The sequence below is a fragment of the Mesoplodon bidens genome, assembly GCF_964165515.1.
Source record: "Mesoplodon bidens genome assembly, chromosome: 12".
NCBI lineage: Eukaryota > Metazoa > Chordata > Mammalia > Artiodactyla > Ziphiidae > Mesoplodon > Mesoplodon bidens.
The window spans coordinates 70,022,686-70,042,284 of NC_138168.1; positions in this window are offsets into that span (position 1 = coordinate 70,022,686).

A 19,599-nucleotide genomic window follows, 5' to 3' on the forward strand; every position below is an offset into this window, starting at 1 on the left:
TGACCTGGAATTTGGGGGAGGGGGAAACTGAGTGAGCTGAATGATACGATATGTAGTCTTTTGTGTCTGGATTCTTTCATTTAGCATAATTTTTAGACATAATTTATATTGTAGATGTTCTAGTAATTAATTCATTTTTATTGATGAAGAGTATTTATTGTATAGATATACCACATTTCCTTGCATTTTCTTTATACATTAACCAATGATAGACATTTGGATTGTTTCTAGTTTTTTTGCTACTCTGAATAGTGCTACTATGAATATTCATGTGCAAGTATTTACATGACATATATATTTTTTCTTTTGGGTAGATACCTAGGAGTGGAATTGCTGATTGGAACGACAAATTTATGTTTAACTTATTCAGAAATTGCTAAACTGTTTTCTGCCAGCAATGTGTGGGGCTTCTAGTTTTTTCATACCTTTGCCAACACTTGACATTGACAGTTATTTTCATTATAGCTATTTTAGTAGGTGTGTAGTAGTATCACCTTCTGGTTTTAACTGGCATTTCCAAAATGACTTATGGTGTTGATTTTTTTTTTTTTTTTTAATTTTATTTTTATTTTTTTAATTTTTTTAATTAGTTTCTGCTTTATAACAAAGTGAGTCAGTCATACATATACATCTGTTCCCACATCCCTTCCCTCATGCATCTCCCTCCCTCCCACCCTCCCCATCCCACCCCTCCAGGCGGTCACAAAGCACCGAGCTGATCTCCCTGTGCTCTGTGGCTGCTTCCCACTATCTATCTACCTTACGTTTGGTAGTGTATATATGTCCATGCCTCTCTTTGGCTTTGTCACAGCTTACCCTTCCCCCTCCCCATATCCTCAAGTCCATTCTCAAGTAGGTCTGTGTCTTTATTCCCGTTTTGCCCCTAGGTCCTTCATGACTTTTTTTTTTTTTTAAATTCCGTATATATGTGTTAGCATATGGTATTTGTCTTTCTCTTTCTGACTTACTTCACTCTGTATGACAGACTCTAGGTCTATCCACCTCATTACAAATAGCTCAGTTTCGTTTCTTTTTATGGCTGAGTAATATTCCATTGTATATATGTGCCACATCTTCTTTATCCATTCATCCGATGATGGACACTTAGGTTGTTTCCAGCTCCGGGCTATTGTGAATAGAGCTGCAATGAACATTTTGGTACATGTCTCTTTTGGAATTATGGTTTTCTCAGGGTATATGCCTAGTAGTGGGATTGCTGGGTCATATGGTAGTTCTATTTGTAGTTTTTTAAGGAACCTCCATACTGTTCTCCATAGTGGCTGTACCAATTCACATTCCCACCAGCAGTGCAAGAGTGTTCCCTTTTTTCCACACCCTCTCCAGCATTTATTGTTTCTAGATTTCTTGATGATGGCCATTCTGACTGGTGTGAGATGATATCTCATTGTAGTTTTGATTTGCATTTCTCTAATGATTAATGATGTTGAGCATTCTTTCATGTGTTTGTTGGCAGTCTGTATATCTTCTTTGGAGAAATGCCTATTTAAGTCTTCTGCCCATTTTTGGATTGGGTTGTTTGTTTTTTTGCTATTGAGCTGCATGAGCTGTTTATAAATTTTGGAGATTAATCCTTTGTCAGTTGCTTCATTTGCAAATATTTTCTCCCATTCTGAGGGTTGTCTTTTGGTCTTGTTTATGGTTTCCTTTGCTGTGCAAAAGCTTTGAAGTTTCATTAGGTCCCATTTGTTTATCTTTGTTTTTATTTCCATTTCTCTAGGAGGTGGGTCCAAAAGGATCTTGCTGTGATTTATGTCATAGAGTGTTCTACCTATGTTTTCCTCTAAGAGTTTGATAGTTTCTTGCCTTACATTTAAGTCTTTAATCCATTTTGAGCTTATTTTTGTGTATGGTGTTAGGGAATGATCTAATCTCAAACTTTTACATGTCCCTGTCCAATTTTCCCAGCACCACTTATTGAAGAGGCTGTCTTTTCTCCACTGTACATTCCTGCCTCCTTTATCAAAGATAAGTTGTCCATATGTGCGTGGGTTTATCTCTGGGCTTTCTATCCTGATCCACTGATCTATCTTTCTGTTTTTATGCCAGTACCACACTGTCTTGATTACTGTAGCTTTGTAGTATAGTCTGAAGTCAGGGAGCCTGATTCCTCCAGCTCCGTTTTTCGTTCTCAAGATTGCTTTGGCTATTCGGGGTCTTTTGTTTTTCCAAACAAATTTTGAAATTTTTTGTTCTAGTTCTGTGAAAAATGCCAGTGGTAGTTTGATAGGGATTGCATTGAATCTGTAGATTGCTTTGGGTAGTAGAGTCATTTTCACAATATTGATTCTTCCAATCCAGGAGCATGGTATATCTCTCCATCTATTTGTATCATCTTTAATTTCTTTCATCAGTGTCTTATAATTTTCTGCATACAGGTCTTTTGTCTCCTTAGGTAGGTTTATTCCTAGATATTTTATTCTTTTTGTTGCAATGGTAAATGGGAGTGTTTTCTTGATTTCATTTTCAGATTTTTCATCATTAGTGTACAGGAATGCCAGAGATTTCTGTACATTAATTTTGTATCCTGCTACTTTACCAAATTCATTGATTAACTCTAGTAGTTTTTCGGTAGCATCTTTAGGATTCTCTATGTATAGTATCATGTCATCTGCAAAGAGTGACAGCTTTACTTCTTCTTTTCCAATTTGGATTCCTTTTATTTCCTTTTCTTCTCTGATTGCTGTGGCTAAAACTTCCAAAACTATGTTGAATAAGAGTGGTGAGAGTGGGCAGCCTTGTCTTGTTCCTGATCTTAGTGGAAATGGTTTCAGTTTTTCACCATTGAGGACAATGTTGCCTGTGGGTTTGTCATATATGGCCTTTATGATGTTGAGGAAAGTTCCCTCTATGCCTACTTTCTGCAGGGTTTTTATCATAAATGGGTGTTGAATTTTGTCGAAAGCTTTCTCTGCATCTATTGAGATGATCATATGGTTTTTCTCCTTCAACTTGTTAATATGGTGTATCACATTGATTGATTTGCGTATATTGAAGAATCCTTGCATTCCTGGAATAAACCCCACTTGATCATGGTGTATGATCCTTTTAATGTGCTGTTGGATTCTGTTTGCTAGTATTTTGTTGAGGATTTTTGCATCTATGTTCATCAGTGATATTGGCCTGTAGTTTTCTTTCTTTGTGACATCCTTGCCTGGTTTTGGTATCAAGGTGATGGTGGCCTCGTAGAATGAGTTTGGGAGTGTTCCTTCCTCTGATATTGTTTGGAAGAGTTTGAGAAGGATGGGTGTTAGCTCTTCTCTAAATGTTTGATAGAATTCGCCTGTGAAGCCATCTGGTCCTGGGCTTTTGTTTGATGGAAGATTTTTAATCACAGTTTCAATTTCAGTGCTTGTGATTGGTCTGTTCATATTTTCTATTTCTTCCTGAGTCAGTCTTGGCAGGTTGTGCATTTCTAAGAATTTGTCCATCTCTTCCAGGTTGTCCATTTTATAGGCATAGAGTTGCTTGTAGTAATCTCTCATGATCTTTTGTATTTCTGCAGTGTCAGTTGTTACTTCTCCTTTTTCATTTCTAATTCTATTGATTTGAGTCTTCTCCCTTCTTTTCTTGATGAGTCTGGCTAATGGTTTATCAATTTTGTTTATCTTCTCAAAGAACCAGCTTTTAGTTTTATTGATCTTTGCTATCGTTTCCTTCATTTCTTTTTCATTTATTTCTGATCTGATTTTTATGATTTCTTTCCTTCTGCTAACTTTGGGGTGTTTTTGTTCTTCTTTCTCTAATTGCTTTAGGTGCAAGGTTAGGTTGTTTATTCGAGATGTTTCCTGTTTCTTAAGGTGGGATTGTATTGCTATAAACTTCCCTCTTAGAACTGCTTTTGCTGCATCCCATAGGTTTTGGGTCGTCGTGTCTCCATTGTCATTTGTTTCTAGGTATTTTTTAATTTCCTCTTTGATTTCTTCAGTGATCACTTCGTTATTAAGTAGTGTATTGTTTAGCCTCCATGTGTTTGTATTTTTTACAGCTCTTTTCCTGTAATTGATATCTAGTCTCATAGCATTGTGGTCAGAAAAGACACTTGATACAATTTCAATTTTCTTAAATTTACCAAGGCTTGATTTGTGACCCAAGATATGATCTATCCTGGAGAATGTTCCATGAGCACTTGAGAAAAATGTGTATTCTGTTGTTTTTGGATGGAATGTCCTATAAATATCAATTAAGTCCATCTTGTTTAATGTAACATTTAAAGCTTGTGTTTCCTTATTTATTTTCATTTTGGAAGATCTGTCCATTGGTGAAAGTGGGGTGTTAAAGTCCCCTACTATGATTGTGTTACTGTCGATTTCTCCTTTTATGGCTGTTAGTATTTGCCTTATGTATTGAGGTGCTCCTATGTTGGGTGCATAAATATTTAAAATTGTTATATCTTCTTCTTGGATCGATCCCTTTATCGTTATGTAGTGTCCTTCTTTGTCTCTTCTAGTAGTCTTTATTTTAAAGTCTATTTTGTCTGATATGAGAATTGCTACTCCAGCTTTCTTTTGGTTTCCATTTGCATGGAATATCTTTTTCCATCCCCTTACTTTCAGTCTGTATGTGTCTCTAGGTCTGAAGTGGGTCTCTTGTAGACAGCATATAGATGGGTCTTGTTTTTGTATCCATTCAGCCAATCTGTGTCTTTTGGTGGGAGCATTTAGTCCATTTACATTTAAGGTAATTATCGATATGTATGTTCCTATTCCCATTTTCTTAATTGTTTTGGGTTCGTTATTGTAGGTCTTTTCCTTCTGTTGTGTTTCTTGCCTAGAGAAGTTCCTTTAGCATTTGTTGTAAAGCTGGTTTGGTGGTGCTGAACTCTCTCAGCTTTTGCTTGTCTGTAAATGTTTTAATTTCTCCATCAAATCTGAATGAGATCCTTGCTGGGTAGAGTAATCTTGGTTGCAGGTTTTTCTCCTTCATCACTTTAATTATGTCCTGCCACTCCCTTCTGGCTTGTAGAGTTTCTGCTGAGAGATCAGCTGTTATCCTGATGGGGATTCCCTTGTGTGTTATTTGTTGTTTTTGCCTTGCTGCTTTTAATATGATTTCTTTGTGTTTAATTTTTGACAGTTTGATTAATATGTGTCTTGGCGTATTTCTCCTTGGATTTATTCTGTATGGGACTCTCTGTGCCTCCTGGACTTGATTAACTATTTCCTTTCCCATATTAGGGAAGTTTTCAACTATAATCTCTTCAAATATTTTCTCAGTCCCTTTCTTTTTCTCTTCTTCTTCTGGAACCCCTATAATTCGAATGTTGGTGCGTTTAATGTTGTCCCAGAGGTCTCTGAGACTGTCCTCTGTTCTTTTCATTCTTTTTTCTTTATTTTGCTCTGCAGCAGTTATTTCCACTATTTTATCTTCCACATCACTTATCCGTTCTTCTGCCTCAGTTATTCTGCTATTGATCCCATCTAGAGTATTTTTTATTTCATGTATTGTGTTTTTAATCAATGCTTGATTCATCTTTAGTTCTTCTAGGTCCTTGTTAACTGTTTCTTGCATTTTGTCTATTCTATTTCCAAGATTTTGGATCTGGGAAATAGAATCTTGGATCATCTTTACCATCATTATTCTGAATTCTTTTTCAGGTAGACTGCCTATTACGTCTTCATTTGTTAGGTCTGGTGGGTTTTTATCTTGTTCCTTCTCCTGCTGTGTGTTTTTCTGTCTTCTCATTTTGCTTATGTTACTGTGTTTGGGGTCTCCTTTTTGCAGGCTGCAGGTTCGTAGTTCCCGTTGTTTTTGGTGTCTGTCCCCAGTGGCTAAGGTTGGTTTAGTGGGTTGTGTAGGCTTCCTGGTGGAAGGTACTAGTGCCTGTGTTCTGGTGAATGAGGCTGGATCTTGTCTTTCTGGTGGGCAGGTCCACATCTGGTGGTGTGTTTTGGGGTGTCTGCGGACTTTTTATGATTTTAGGCCACCTCTCTGCTAATGGGTGGTGTTGTGTTCCTGTCTTGCTAGTTGTTTGGCATAGGGTGTCCAGCACTGTAGCTTGCTGGTCGTTGAGTGAACCTGGGTGCTGGTGTTGAGATGGAGATCTCTGGAAGATTTTCGCCTTTTGATATTATGTGGAGCTGGGAGGTCTCTTGTGGACCAGTGTCCTGAAGTTGGCTCTCCCACCTCAGAGGCACAGCACTGACTCCTGGCTCCTCAATTTGGGATGATTTGTTGTCTATTCATGTATTCCACAGATGCAGGGTACATCAAGTTGATTGTGGAGCTTTAATCCGCTGCTTCTGAGGCTGCTGGGAGAGGTTTCCCTTTCTCTTCTTTGTTCTCACAGCTCCTGGGTCTCAGCTTTGGATTTGGCCCCGCCTCTGCGTGTAGGTCGCCGGAGGGCGTCTGTTCTTCGCTCAGACAGGACAGGGTTAAAGGAGCAGCCTCTTCGGGGACTGTGGCTCACTCAGGCCGGGCGGGAGGGAGGGGCACGGAGTGCGGGGCGAGCCTGCAGCGGCAGAGTTCGGCGTGACGTTGCACCAGCCCGAGGCACGCCGTGCGTTCTCCCAGGGAAGCCGCCCCTGGATCCCGGGACCCCGGCAGTGGCGGGCTGCACAGGCTCCCGGAAGGGCGGTGTGGACAGTGACCTGCGCTCGCACACAGGGTTCTTGGCGGCGGCAGCAGCAGCCCCAGCGTCCCACGCCCGTCACTGGGCTCCGCGCTTTCAGTCGTGACTCGCGCCCTTCTGTGGAGCCCCTTTAAGCAGCGCTCTTAATCCCCTCTCCTCGCGCACCAGGAAACCAAGAGGGAAGAAAAAGTCTCTTGCCTCTTCGGCAGCTCCAGAGTTTTCCCGGACTCCCTGCCGGCTAGCTGTGGCACATTAGCCCCCTTCACGCTGAGTTCTCGCCGCCAGCCCCAGTCCTTTCCCTGCGCTCTGACCGAAGCCCGAGCCTCAGCTTCCAGCGCCGCCCGCCCTAGCGGGCGAGCAGACAAGCCTCTCGTGCGGGTGAGTGCCGCTCGGCACCGATCCTCTGTGCGGGAATCTCTCCGCTTTGCCCTACCCAGGTATGTGGGGAGTTTCTTGCCTTTTGGGAGGTCTGGGGTCTTCTGCCAGCATTCAGTAGGTGTTCTGTAGGAGTTGTTCCACGTGTAGCTGTATTTCTGGTGTATCCGTGGGGAGGAAGGTGATCTCCGCGTCTTACTCTTCCGCCATCTTACCCGGAAGTCCTCTATGGTGTTGATTATCCTTATATGTGCTTACTAGCCATCCTTTAGGATGTTGCTAGATTCAGTTTGCTAACATTTTCTTATGGGTTGTTCTGCATCTATGTTTATGAGGGCTATTGGTCTGCTGTTTCCTTGTGATATATTTTTCTGGCTTTGGTATCAGGCTATTTCTGGCTCATAGAATGAGTTGAGAAATGTTTCCTCTCTCTATTTTTTTTGGAAAATGTGTAGAATTGATATCATTTCCTCTTAAAATATTTGATAGAAATCATGGTTGAAACTGGGCCTGGGCTTTTTTTTGTGGGGAAGTTTTTAATTACTAGTTTTATTTCTTTACTTGTTATAGATCTAGTTAGATTACCTGTTTCTTTAGTCAGTTTTGGGAATTTATGTTTTTCTAGAACATTGTCCATAAATACATAAATATGCTTAATCTATTGATAGTGAGCTGTTTATAATATTACCTTATATTTTAATTTCTGTAGGGTCAGTAGAAATGTCCCTTCCTTTATACCTGATTTTGGTGATTTTTGTTCTCTCTCTCTCAGCCAGTCTAGCTAAGTATTTTGCAATGTTGTGATCTTTTTTAAGAACCCACTGTTTATTTCATTGTTTATTGATTTTTCTCTTTCTATTTCATTGTTTGCTGCTCTGAGTTTTATTATTCCTTCCCTTCTGCTTATATTGTGTTTAACTTGCTCTTCTTTTTCTAGTTTCTTAAAAATGGAGGTTTAGATTATTAATTTGAGATCTTTTCTCTTTTCTAAAATAGCTATTTAAAGCTATAATTTTACTCTAAGCATTGATTTACCTGCATCACATTGCTTTGACCTATTGTGACATATTGGTTTTGTTTTCATTCACTTCAAAGTATTTTCTAATTTTCTTCATGGTTTCTTTTGAACCATTCGTTATTTAATTTCCAAATATTTAGAGATTTCTCTAGGTTCTTTCTGTTGTTGATATCTAGTTTTCTCCCATTGTTACTGTAGAACATATGTTGAATGATTTTTAGTTCTTTTGAATTTATTGAGGTGTGCTTTATGTCCTAGCATTTTGTTTGTCCTGGAGAATGATCTATGTATTCTTGAAAAGAAAGAATATTCTGCTGTTTTTAGATTTTTAAATCAAATTTATGAAGTTTCTGCCCATTATTTCTTCACATATTTTTCTTACTATTTCTCACTCCCTTCTTCTAGGACTCCCATTACAAATATTTTGGTATTTTCTTGATATTGTCTCATAGGTCTCAGAAGTTCTATTAAATTTTCTTCAATTTTTTTCTCTCTATTCCTTAGGATATATATTTTCTATTCATCTATCATCAAGTTCACTGCTTATTTCTATTTCTATGTCAACTCTCAAATTTACATTTTTAAAAATTTTAAATAATTCCTATTTCTTCATTGAATTTATTATTTGTTGAGTCATTGTCATTGAATTTTTCTTTAATTCTTAAAACAAAGTTTTCTTTAATTATTTGAATATATTTATAATAATTGCTTTGACATCTCTGTTTGCCAAATCCAACATGTGAGGGGACTCCTTAGAGTTTCCCCAACTTCCTTGAATCTAGGAAGCTCTGTGAAAACTTTGACTCAAAGAAAACAACAAAAATGGCTGTCAGCCAATTTCAGGGCCTAGGACTTAAGATATTGGAAGCATCTACTTTCTCTCACTTCCTTGCTTGAAACACAGCTACTATGCTGTGAGGAAGAAGCAGCAGTGTAGAGAGGCCTTGTGGAAAGGCACTAAGATATCTAGTCAATAGCCTCGGGTGAGCACTAACTTACCAGTCATGTGAGTAAACCATCTTGGAAGTGCATTGTCTGAGGCCCAGCTGATCTACCCCAGTTAACAGCCTGTAACAAAGATAAGCCCTTCCTGCCAAATCCTTTCTAAATTTTAAATCTGTGAGCAAATAAATTATGATTGTTGTTGATCACTAAGTATCTGGGTGGTTTCATTACATACCCATAAGTAACCGGAACATGAATTTTCTGCCTTGAAGAATGAGAGTTAGGAATTAAAGCTAAGAACAATTATTACAATATCTATTTATCATCTACCTAACAAGTAAGATTTTCATAGCCACAAAATCGAATTGCAAAAATATAACCTAAAAAAAGATCTGTGTAGGTAAAACTTGTTATCTTGAGTAGAAGGTGACTGTGATATAAAGGAACAAAAAAGTTTTCATCCTGGATATTACAGAGCAGAATGGGAGGATGTAATGAGAAAGAAGAAAGAGAGGAAAGTGATCAGATGTTTGTTCCAATTACCGTTGTGTGGTTTGAGTTAGTGATAAGAGGAAGTAGCTCTGAGCACAAGTGTGGCAGTTCTTGTCCTGTCATTAGTTTGATGCCCTATGAGGGTCCTGGGCAGGAGGTTCCACGCCAGCACTGAGCTTAACCTTAAGCAGGGTTAAGAGAGCACAGAAAAAGAGAAAGAGAGCATCTAATTTGCATCTTTATTTGACCTTCTTTTGTTCTATGTGGCCCGACCACTGAATTGAGAATCAGCAACCCTTCTCTGGAGTCCACAATGGCTGTAGCAAGATGACACTATAGAAGAGGTTAAGGGAAGCCCATCTAGGACAAGGACATGGTGAAAAATGTAAAGTTTCAGAGAGGCTTAGAGAGCCATGTGAGAACATGGTATCCAGGAATGTACCCCTGGGTTATAACCAAGGAGAGAGAGGCAGAGAGAGAGAGAAAGAGGAGAGAGAGAGAGAGAGAGAGTGGTGCCATGAGTGGTTCTTGCTGCAGATGTCACCAGCAGATACCACAGAAAATTCAAGTATAAGACCAGTAACATCTCAAAGCTCATCAGCTACTGAATAGCAAGGCAAAGCTAGGGCATGCTAAGCCCTCTGCACCAGGAGGTCACATGAATCCCTTTCCCATATACCTGGACCCCATTTTACAAAGAAGTCAAAGAGGGAGGGTTCAGAAATAAGAGAATTGAGTAATTAACTCAATAGATTGGGCACACTTAGAGTGTTTAAAGTATTAAACCAAACTAAGTTGCCAACTATATTGGATATTGGTCATTTTCCCATTGCATTATCTAGTGGATAGGGTGCATGTGGAAGACCAGAACACTTAGAGATGAAAATAGAGAAAATACATCTTTACTGCACATTCTGGTTATAATGTGAGTATCATATATATGGCAAAATAATCTGAGAATTTGACAATGGTTTACCTTCTCCTGGAAAAATTTCATGAAGGAATAAATATAGCAAGTATTTTTCTTCACACACCTTTTTCTCTCCAACCTCAGTCACCACTCTATATAATCAAGTATCTATAGACTGAAGTCAGTAATTATTTACCTTACTTAGGAAAAGGTGAACAGATTGCCATAAGGACAGATAGTATCATGTAGTGGCTAAGAACATAGACTCTGGGGCCAGAATATATGGATATGAATTCTAGTTCTTCTCTTCCTGGCTTAATGACAGGTCACCTAACCTCTCTGTGCCTTAATAGTCTCATTTTTAAAATGGGTACAATAACAGTACATCTTTCCTCATGTTGCGATTGTTAAACAAGTTAATGCATTTGAAGTGCCCACATATAGTAAGTATTATTATTGAGCTTGGCTCTTATTGTTACTGTTTTTGGAAAACCCAAGCTCACCGAGATCGCAGCCAGAATTTTCCAGCCCTGAAAGATGTTTGGAGCTCTGTTTGGAGAAGTATAATAAGCAGAACGTGGCCAACTTGTGTGTAATTGTGGCTCCCTGTTCCTGAAGAGTGAAGAGGGTGGTGAGTACATAGGTGATGCCAGCTTGATGGTGGGACCCTGATGTGGGTGGAGGCGTGGTCTGGAAACAGACCCCCAAGAGACACTGCTCCGGGACATGGGCAATGGTCCCAGAGTCAAGATGGCTATGAGGAGGGCAGAGGCTGGGAGTAGTGGAGTTGTCAGCACAGCCCTAGACCATGATGGCTTCAAGGAGAGAGGCTCTTACATAGGAGTACCTGTCTCACAAATATATGTTAGGTTTTCTACTACCCAGGCTGGTGGGGTCAGAACTAGAAGTAATTTGATTTTATAAATAAAATCATGTAATTTTTCTTCTCCCTTAACATCAATGAGAAAATCAATAACCATTGATTATAGTAATAGCCAAAACTAGAATGTATTTGACAAACTTTAATGGTTTTAAGATACCATTGAGCTGTGTTTCATGCAGTGCTATTTTTAGATGGGTTTCTTCAGTATTGTTAATTAATGTTTTCTTCTAAATTGTTGAGAATACAGATTAAGTCATATTGTGATGGACTCTCTTCTTAAAATTATCTCAGAAGAAAAAAAGAAGACTGAAAACTCCTACTTTAAGAATGTAATTGTAGCCCCTATGTTAAGTCTCTAGAAAATGTCTAAGTCTGAAACCAAAATGACGTCTGTGAAGTTGGAGAAAAAAATCTAATTCAAGAGCTACAGGGCAAATATCATGAAGTAGGAAAAAATTAATGTGATTCTGCAAATTTTTAGAGCTAATAAGTCTATACTATTAGAAAAATTCAATCACATGCTCATTACACTGGCCTATGCTTTCATTTCCTGACTGGGCCTGGAAATTATTCTCGTTAAACTAAGGCATATGGGGAACACAGTCCCAGGGAATAGAAATCCAGATCCTCAGAACAGCAATTTCTCCCTAATGTAAGAAAAAATATAAGAGAAGCAGATTGACTAAGACATTCTCCCAGAATAAATTGGGAGTACCATGATAACAACTTAATTTTTCCTTCCTCAAACTGTAAGAAAATGTTTATTTCTTTTGAAATATGGAAGAAAAGTCACTTTTCATGGCCTGAGATTCCATAGCTAGCACCTCTTTGCTATTTTTTGCATACTTTTCCCCCCAAATTTTAGCTAGTAGGCAAAAAATAATATTTAACATTGTTAATTTCCAAAGTAAAAATGGCCATTGTTTAAATTAATGGAAGTATAAATTCAATTATTACATCAGTGATATGGACAATAGAATTTGTGACTACATGATGATAAACTATAAGCCCTACTGATTACACAGACACACACATACACACGCTCTCACTCACACAACACACACTTTGCAGCCCAAAGTAGTAACATTCACAGTGCCTTTCTGAGTCAAGTTTGCACAAAGTAACATGATATTTTTAAAAGGTAGTGTGGAATCCATGCAGGAATGAGGGCTATGCCAGCATGTCTGACAGAGATTCATATCAAACTGAGACCATGAGGGTACAGTTTTGTGGGAGGACATGATGTCACAGAACTCCAGATGCTACTGAGCTCCACTGTCATGCACATCAAAAAGTTTTGTTTATAGAGCAATTTTGTACATCAAAGTGAAACCCTCATATAAGTAAAAAGAGTACTTATATTAAGAAAAGTGTGTGTACATGCACTTGGGAGGCACGGCACTCTTACAAGTATACCAAAGATTCAAGATGGATTGTCTTACTCTATTTTCATCATAGAACTAGGTGGCAGATAATTATTAATGAGTCAAGTTTGGCAAGAAAGTCATCAAATAGTTTTATATAAAATGATAAACATGCAACTTATTTATAGTGTCTTGTACTACGTATATCATTCTTTATGTATGCATGCATGCTTATGGACCATATAATCAATATATGGGTATTAGTGATATTCAGTTATATTAATAAATAATTTTTCATAGAAACATCAAAGTAAGTAGAATCCTGTCAGTGCTATATTCTTATTTATTTATAGCTCCCAAATGCTTTGACTTGTAATCCAGGTGCTTCTAATTATCTATTGAATGTTATAGTTAGTACCTAGAAGAAAACAAACAGCCTGACATAACCTAGATCTTGAAAATGTAGGTAAACATCCTAGCAATAAACACTAATACAAAGAAACATTCAGCATAACAATGATTTTTTTGTTTTAAAAGCTGATACAAAGAAACAATGTTTTGTTACCTCGTTTACAGCCCATTCTGCACAATATGCATTGTTGGTCTCTAAAAAGACTTTGTGTATGTAAACAACCTAACCTTACATCTAAAGCAATGAGGGAAAGAACAAAAAAAACCCCAAAGTTAGTAGAAGGAAAGAAATCATAAAGATCAGATCAAAAATAAATTAAAGAGGGGCTTCCCTGGTGGTGCAGTGGTTGAGAGTCCACCTGCCGATGCAGGGGACACGGGTTCATGCCCTGGTCCGGGAAGATCCCACATGCTGCAGAGTGCCTAGGCCCGTGAGCCATGGCCGCTGAGACCTGCGTGTCCAGAGCCTGTGCTCCACAAGGGGAGAGGCCACAACAGTGAGAGGCCTGCGTACCACAAAAAAAATAAATAAAATAAAAAATAAAAAAATAATTAAAGAAATGAAGGAAACAGTAGCAAAGATTAATAAAACTAAAAGCTGGTTCTTTGAGAAGATAAACAAAATTGATAAACCACTAGCCAGACTCATCAAGAAAAAAAAGGGAGAAGTCTCAAATCAATAGAATTAGAAATGAAAAAGGAGAAGTAACAACTGACACTACAGAAATACAAAGGATCATAAGAGATTACTGCAAGCAACTATATGCCAATAAAGTGGACAACCTGGAAGGAAAGGACACATTCTTAGAAAAGCAAAACCTTCTGAGGCTGAACCAGGAAGAAACAGAAAATATAAACAGACCAATCACAAGCACTGAAGTTGAGACTGTGATTAAAAATCTTCCAACAAACAAAAGCCCAGGACCAGATGTCTTCACAGGTGAATTCTATCAAACATTTAGAGAAGAGCTAACACCTATCCTTCTCAAACTCTTCCAAAATATAGCAGAGGGAGGAACACACACAAGCTCATTCTACAAGGCCACAATCACACTGATACCAAAACCAGACAAAGATGTCACTAAAACAGAAAACTACAGGCCAATATCACTGATGGACATAGATGCAAAAATCCTCAACAAAATACTAGCAAACAGAATCCAACAGCACACTAAAAGGATCATACACCATGTTCAAGTGGGGTTTATCCCAGGAATGCAAGAAATCTTCAATATATGCAAATCAATCAATGTGATACACCATATTAACAAACGGAAGGATAAAAACCATATGATCATCTAAATAGATGCAGAAAAAGCTTTTGGCAAAATTCAACACCCATTTATGATAAAAACCCTCCAGAAAGTAGGCATAGAGGGAACTTAACATAATAAAGGCCATTGATGGCAAACCCACAACCAACATCGTTCTCAATGGTGAAAAACTGAAACCCTTTCCACTAAGATCAGGAACAAGACAAGGTTGCCCACTCTCACCACTATTATTCAACATAGTCTTGGAAGTTTTAGCCACAGCAATCAGAGAAGAAAAAGAAATAAAGGGAATCCAAATCATAAAAGAAGAAGTAAAGCTGTCACTGTTTGCAGATGACATGATACTATACATAGAGAATCCTCAAGACTCTACCAGAAAACTACTATAGCTAATCAATGAATTTGGTAAAGTAGCAGGATACAAAATTAATGCACAGAAATCTCTGGCATTCCTATACAGTAATGATGAAAAATCTGAAAGAGAAATTAAGGAAACACTCCCATTTACCACTGCAAAAAAAAGAATAAAATACCTAGAAATAAACCTGCCTAAGGAGACAAAAGACCTGTATGCAGAAAACTATATGACAGTGATGAAAGAAATTAAAGATGATACAAACAGATGGAGAGATAACCATGTTCTTGGATTGGAAGAATCAACATTGTGAAAATGACTATACTGCCCAAAGCAATCTACAGATTCAATGCAATCCCTATCAAACTACCAATGGCATTTCTCACAGAACTAGAACAGAAATTTTCACAACCTGTATGGAAACACAAAAGGCCCCGAATAGCCAAAGCAATCTTGAGAAAGAAAAACGGAGAAGGAGGCATCAGGCTCCCTGACTTCAGACTATACTACAAAGCTACAGTAATTAAGACAGTATGGTACTGGCACAAAAACAGAAATATAGCTCAATGGAACAGGGCAGAAAGCCCAGAGATAAACCCACACGCATATGGTCACCTTATCTTTTATAAAGGAGGCAAGAATATACAATGGAGAAAAGACAGCCTCTTCACTAAGTGGTGCTGGGAAAACTGGACAGCTACATGTAAAAGAATGAAATTAGAACACTCCCTAACAGCATACACAAAAATAAACACAAAATGGATTAAAGACCTAAATCTAAGGCTGGACACTATAAAACTCTTAGAGGAAAACATAGGCAGAACACTCTATGACATAAATCACAGCAAGATCCTTTTTGACCCACTTCCTAGAGTAATGGAAATAAAAGCCAAAATAAACAAATGGGACCTAATGAAACTTAAAAACTTTTGCACAGCAAAGGAAAACATAAACAAGATGAAAAGACAGCCCTCAGAATGGGATAATACATTTGCAAATGAAGCAACTGACAAAGGATTAATCTCCAAAATTTACAAGCAGCTCATGCAGCTCAATATCAAAAAACCAAACAACCCAATCCAAAAATTGGCAGAAGACCTAAACAGACATTTCCCCAAAGAAGATATACAGCCAGCCAGCAAACACATGAAAGATAGCTCAACATCACTAATCATTAGAGAAATGCAAATCAAAACTCCAGTGAGGTATCACCTCACACCAGTCAGAATGGCCATAATCAAAAAATCTACCATTAATAAGTGCTAGAGAGGGTGTGAAGAGGGAACACTCTTGCACTGTTGGTGGGAATGTAAATTGATACAGCCACTATGGAGAACAGCATGGAGGTTCCTTAAAAAACTACAATTAGAACTACCATATGACCCAGCAATCCCACTCTTGGGCATATACCCTGAGAAAAACATAATTCAGAAAGAGTCATGTACCACAATGTTCATTGCAGCTCTATTTATAATAGCCGGGACATGGAAGCAACCTAAGTATCCATTGACAGATGAATGGATAAAGATGTGGCACATATATACAATGGAATATTACTCAGCCATGGAAAGAAACAAAATTGAGTTATTTGTACGGAGGTGGATGGACGTAGAGTCTGTCATACAGAGTGAAGTAAGTCAGAAAGAGAACGACAAATACCATATGGTAACACATATATATGGAATCTAAAAAAAAAATGGTTCTGAAGAACCTAGGGGTAGGACAGAAATAAAGACACAGATGTAGAGAATGGACTTGAGGACACGGGGAGGGGGAAATGTAAACTGGGATGAAGTGAGAGAGTGGCATGGACATATATACACTACCAAATGTAAAATAGATAGCTAGTGGGAAGCAGCTGCATAGCACAGGGAGATCAGCTCAGTGCTTTGTGTCCACCTAGAGGGGGTGGGAGAGGGAGGGTGAGAGGGAGATGCAGGAGGGAGGAAATATGGGGATATATGTATATGTATAGTTGATTCACTTTGTTATACAGCAGAAACTAACACACCATTGCAAAGCAATTATACTCCAATAAAGATGTTTTTTTTAAAAAAAGAACCAGAGTGTAGAATGCTCCCTGTTCCACCACTGCCACTTCCTTGGGACAAGGGAAACTTACATTCTGGCTGTGTTGGCCAAGAGCTGCTCCATGTTGGGGAAGTAGTCAATCAATGCAAGGGCAGTAGGAGCTGCCATCACTCTCTGTTTCCTCATCATCCCAGTGATACGCTGGATTCAATTTTCCCTGCAATAGAAGAAAGCAGGAAAGATGCTCTCTCTCTCTTCTCCTTCCCACACCTCCTCATTTGCAGTCCCAGTGGTGTTTGCAGGTGCAGAAAAATAAGTGGCAGAAATGTTTAGCTGTCCTTTAATAATCTTCCCTTCTTTCCTTAGTTGCAGAACTCTGAATCATACTGAATTTTTATTGAGTTATTGACTATTCTCTAAAACAACTATATTCTCCTGCCTCCATTGTAGCCAGATGTGGCCATATGATCAAGTTCTGAACAACAAGATTTGAGCATCAGTGTTGAGTGTAATTTCTGGTTCACATCCTTAAGGAAAAGAGGTGTTCCGTCCATTGTCCTTTTCTCTCTTTCTGCTGATTAAAAACAAAGGCATGATGGCCAGAGCAGAAAGAAGTATCTTGGACCATGAGATGAAACCAAGCATTAAAGATAGAAGAGCCACAAGTTGGAAGAGGCCTGGGTTCCTGGTTGTCAAATCTCTTTCCTTGTCCTAGACTACAGTGCTCAAACTTTTCATGGGAGAGAAATAAACTTTTAACTTACTTCATACACTGTTATATTGGATCTCTCTATTGCAGAATTGGGGCTGTAATATCTCCAAAACTTACACATAGCTAAATCAGAGCTTCTCAAACTTTAATGTGCATATGAATCACCCAGGGATAGTGTTAAAATGCAGGAAGTGTGATGGATACACTTTCTGTGCCAACCTGTCTAGGCTATGATGCCTAGCTATTTAGTCTAGATGTTGCTGTGAAAGTACTTTGTAGATCTGATTAACATCTACACTTGGGTGACTTTAAGGGGTTTACTATCTATAATGTGGGTGACCTCATCCAGTAAGGGAGCCACTTGAGAGCAAAAAGTGAGGCTTCCCAGAGAAGAAAGGAATTCTATCTCAAGACTGTAATATAGAAATCCTGCCACAGTTTCTAAGCCCCTGGCCTTTCTTATGGATTTCAGGCTTGTTTGTTCCCACAATCGTATGAGCCAATTCCATGAAATAAAGCTCTCTCTACACACACACACCCTTTATTGGTTCTATTTCTTTGAAGAACTCTAATTAATACAGTAGGACAGTAGGATCGGGGCAAGTAGTGAGATTCTTCATTTCTAATGCATTCCCAGTGCTCCTAGTCTGAGCGCTGTGCTTCGCATAGTGAGATTCTGGAGAACTGGCTGTCAGGAAACATGTGTTTCTGTCTAGACTTGGACAGAAATTTACTGCATGAGGCATGTCAGTTGATGGGTAGATCTCATTTTCTCATCTCTGAGGTGAGAATGTGGGACTAAATGACCTCTGTGTCCCCTTTTGGCTCTAATACATTAAACTTCTGTGATCTTAACCCTCATGGCCAGAGGTCCTGGTGAGAAAGCACCCCGGGGCTAGAGCTGGTGTCAGGGCCAAACCCTGAGGTGCATAAAAGCGTGTGGCCCCGGTGCCCGGCTTCTTGGAGAGGTGGTGTTGGTTTGTTGTGTTGTTCATCTAGTGTGGACATTTATAAGTGGAATGGATGGCTGTTCAGCTGGTAACTTCTTATGTCCAGAAACCTGATGCCCAAGGAAAGACAGTAAATTTTTCTCCCTTTGATTAGGAAGAGAAATTCAAGACCTTGATCACTTTTTCCCAGGACACCCATTTCCCAGTGCAAAGGACAGAGACAGGTCTAGTGGCATAAATGACTGCTTTGTGTTATTTCCTTACACATTACACACATCACACGTTACAATAATTTTGTAGAATAATCTTACATATGAGAGAATTATATTAATGAACTTACCTCCTTCCTAACTTAGGCATTAATAAATCTTGGATTTGGAAAATTTTAATAATAGCATCATTACTTGATTCTTTAAAAAAATAGCAAAGAGCTTGAAAATGATAATCTGTTAAATTGTGCTTCTCTTTGAATGCTCTCATGCCTTGTCAACCAGCCTGTGATTTCGAATCAGATATTCTTTCTGATAGTATGATCTGTACCTATCTGTAAGCTTTGTTTTCTAAAATCCTAAATTGAAAAGGGCTTTGTTGTTATCCTTTGGAAACACAACCAAAATGAAGCTGTGATCATTCTTTAATGGTGGGAATCTGTTTCCACCTATAATATAGAACATTTATTCTTAAAATCAGTAAATGTACAGTTCAATCCAATAGACCCAGAGACAAATTTTAGTGAAGGATTGAAATTCCTTTACTTGCTCATTGTCTTAATTTCCCACAATAAAGTGGCATGAAAAATGTGTTTCCTGCATTGTACAAAATGCTAATAGATTGTTTACTGATGCTACTTTGGTTAGGCTTATACAGACAGAGCAGCAAAGGAATAGAACTTTGGGAACATATATCTACTTATTTGAAATAAGGATTTATATATGTGTGTGTATATATATATATATACATAATCTGTTTGAGATCTATCTATCTATATATAGAGAGACTATATAGCTATGGTCAGTCTGAGATAAATAGGTTTCTTATCTCACCTGAAACACCACAGGAGGAGGAGGTGTGTGTTCACGCCAGTGTGACATTGTGTATGTGTGTGCACATTTGCTAAGCATGTGCATGTGCCAGTGTGTGCACATGTGTTAAGTTGGGGGTGGGCGTGGAAAGAAAGAACTCATTTCCTCCTTCTTGGCATGTGAATCTGAATGCAATCGAGAGCTTGAAATCATTTCCTTATTTTCTCAATGTCAAGCACTTTTTCGTCTCTTCCCTTCCCCCTCCAAC